The sequence below is a fragment of the Priapulus caudatus genome, unplaced genomic scaffold (genome assembly GCF_000485595.1).
Source record: "Priapulus caudatus unplaced genomic scaffold, Priapulus_caudatus-5.0.1 Scaffold582, whole genome shotgun sequence".
Taxonomy (NCBI): Eukaryota; Metazoa; Priapulida; class Priapulimorpha; order Priapulimorphida; family Priapulidae; genus Priapulus; species Priapulus caudatus.
The window spans coordinates 43,977-47,481 of NW_014577643.1; the positions used below are offsets into that span (position 1 = coordinate 43,977).

The window sequence follows — 3,505 nt, forward strand, 5'->3', positions numbered from 1 at the left end:
ATTCGCACTTACACCACCGTGAACACTAGTCCTATGGCGACTATCGATGAAATTGCAAACAACGTGGCCAACCCGCGTTGCCCAAAACGCGCAAGTATTCTCAAGTTCGATGCTACTTCGGCGGATTCTTGGCAAATCGTTCTCGCACAAAGACAAGCTCGAAATTGACGACATTAACAATACGCCGCTTCGCGGAGCATATCACTTCCTCCGTTTACCGTTCGGCGCATCAGTTCCGCACCAGACCGGTCTTCTGTAAAAGGATGAATGAGCATTACTGAGGACCTGGCACATGCTAGCATGTAATCGTAGCATGATGTCCTTGTATGCCGATAATACAGTGTCACATGACACAATGCTGCATAGCTTCGAGATGATGCTGCAACATCGTGTGACAATGGCATCCACTAATGCGCTAGCAAACTTACACTACTGCGAAGCAGGAAGTGAACTATTGCGGGCCACATCATCGGTAAAGAGGACTTAAAGCAGACCAGAGAAAATCAGGGCAGTCACGCAAATAGCAGAACCAGAGGACAAAAGGTGCAGTGATGCGATTCCTTGGGCATGGTACAGTATTTGGGAAAGTTTCTTCCAAATCTGTCAAAGAGCTAACAAAACTCTCTGCGGCAGCTTTACCACGTAAAGATGGTTGCGTGGCACGCGGAAGCCACAGTCAAGAAGCTACTGTTGAGACAACAAGAAGCTGGTGTCCAAAGTCCTGGTGTTACATTGTTTGACAACGAGAAACCTGCTTCAATTATCAGTGGATGCGAGTTGCGTATTTGCGGACTGTGGTGCGGTGTTTACTGCGAGACGAGAGACCAGTCGCGCATATGCCGATCAAGAGTTGATGAATGACACGCAACGACGATATGCGCAAATCGGATACGTGAACTACTCGCAGTTGTATTGCGAACGCATAAGTTTCTATGAATACATATATGCGTCGCAGAAAGTCATTATTGCAAACGGACCCATAAACCACTGATCCTCGCATATGTGCGAGCCGATTTATTCGAATTACGCACGACTTCAAGACATCGGTGCATGACACTGCTGAAAGCTAGCACAGTTCGAAATTGTGTAAAACTAGGAAAGAGATGCATGTTTGCAGGATGCACGCAGTCGTGCCATGTCTCAATGAAAAGGTTCGACTGCCAGAGTTGCGAAGTTGTATGATATGAGGCAACAATCTACCGATCACACAGCAACGCCTCAACAGGTTCAGGGAAGCAACCTAATCTGAATCAGTGCTTGCCAGAAACTGCATGCGGCAGTCATGCACTGGATGCGGCCGAAAGCAGCGCGTGTTCTGTTCACCGCAGCAGTATTTATGTCGTTGTACAGTACGTTTAGTATTTGTACCCGCTTTGAATAATCAGTTTAGTGGTGAGGGCCACATGTTTGATTCCCGCGTTTATATAGTGTAATCTTTGTATGTAAAGCCTTTTGCTTCGCGCGTTCACTACTGTGCAGTGTCACCGCTACTGTGTGTCCCGTCGAGCGTCGGCATGCCAAAATGTAAGTCTATTTAGTCCTAACGTTCTACTGCAGTGTTATTATAACTTCAGAAAGCATGTTCATATTCATAGTGTTAACGTAGATGTAGAATAGGTGTACGTTCAATCTGATAGCTAAATTACATTCAATTGGAGTTTATTATATTTCGCGCGGGTTTTCTAAAAGAACAATGTTTACATAGGGTACAGCTGTACTACTGTAGCATGTAGTAAGAACGTATTCTCTGTATTTTCATTTTTAGTTTTCACTGAATAAACTACTGAATACGAGACCTTCTGCCTTTCGTCTCTATCTGATGACAGTAAAGTGAAAAATTGGCCATTAAAGATGTCGGCCACAGACGAGGACACTACTACAATAGAGTACACCATGCCGTCCGTGGAAGCGCCCGCACCAGGTCCAGTATTAAACAACAGCAACGTAGGGTCAGAAGCTCAGCTTCGTTAGGCTCGTACTGTTCTCAGACTACGCTAGCGGACAGAAAAAGAGCAAAAGCTGAAGCAGCAAAGGCACGGGTGACATTTGCCATAAAGGAGGCCGAGTTAAAGAAACGAAAAGCTGCTCTTGAAGCCGAACTCGAGGTTTTAGGAGCTCAGAAAGATTTGGCAGCCGCTGAGGCGGAAGCAGATGCACTTGATATGGCATCGGATCGACAGGAGAAATCTGAAATATCAAAGGAAGCAGTAGACTCTCTACCCAACGAATTTGCTGATGTAAGAACTACAAATTACGTTGCTAGTCTACCGCTGGACCCAACAGTGCCCCCGTACATACCTCCACAACATGAACAAATGCCCGCTATGGCAAAGAAAGAGTGGGTACTTGCGTCGGATTTTACCAGCTTCCTGTTAAAAAAAGAATTACTTATCACAAGCCTAATAAAATTCAATGATGAGCCGCAGTCCTACAACACATGGAAAATGAGCTTTCAGTCAAGATGAGAGAGCTGGACGTCAAACCCTTAGAGGAATTGGATCTTCTGCAAATGGGCAGGACCTGAGCACAGGACGGTTAGAAGCCTGAAGGATGCAAATATGCATAATCCACAGCGAGGTTTACAAAGAGTTTGGGAGCGGCTAGACGAACGCTATGGTGCTCCAGAGATGATCGAGTCCTCGCTACGACGAAAGTTAGACAGCTTTCCAAAGTTGACCATCAAAGAACCAAAGAAGCTTTATGAGCTCTCAGACATCGTCTCAGAAATTGAATCCACAAAGAAGATCCACGGTATCAGTCACTACTAGGCTATTTTGATTCATCATCTGGCGTTACACCCATTGTAAACAAGCTACCTTACAACATGCAGGAAAAATGGACTACAAGCGCAGTTAGATACATTGAGCGAAACCAAGTAATCTATCCTCCCTTCAGTCACTTTGCCCAGTTTCTCCGGGAACAAAGCAAGATCCGCAATAATCCAAGCTTTACATATGCTGGCGCTAAGCCATCCGGGGAGAATTACCAAGCAACACGGAGAGGTCCACCTGAAATTAGTGCTAGGAAGACTAATGTGGACCAAGACCTCGCCACCTCATTCAGTCGCAGATGCCAATCTATGTCCCCTACAAACACTAGACACTCGCAGACCAGTGCAGGAAGTTCCGGATAAACCTATCGACGTCAGAAGAAAATTCCTGCAGGAAAAGAATCTGTGTTTTCGCTGCTGTTCTCCAGAGCACAGACGTCAATATTGTAGATCAGTCATCAAGTGTGAGGAATGTGGCAGCGACAAACATTCAACAGCTCTACACTTTGACTACAACGAGATTAAGCGACCATTTAGCAGTTCGGGAAGTCACGGCGGGGAGCCATCGAGTGTATATCATGGACGATACCCAAATGCACTAAATGGGAAGAAGTCAGAGGACATCAATTCAGCATGCGCTCAAATTTGTGGACAAAACTTCAGTGGGAAATCATGCGCTAAAGTAGTTCTGGTTGAGGTGTACCCAAGAAACAATCATGGGAAATCTAAGAGGAT

The 3,505-nt window shown here is 45.6% G+C and overlaps 1 pseudogene; it reads left to right on the forward strand.

Moving 5' to 3' along the window:
- The first annotated feature begins 1,946 nt into the window (after positions 1-1,946).
- LOC106811847 lies at positions 1,947-3,133 on the forward strand (annotated as a pseudogene).
- Positions 3,134-3,505: the final 372 nt, after the last annotated feature.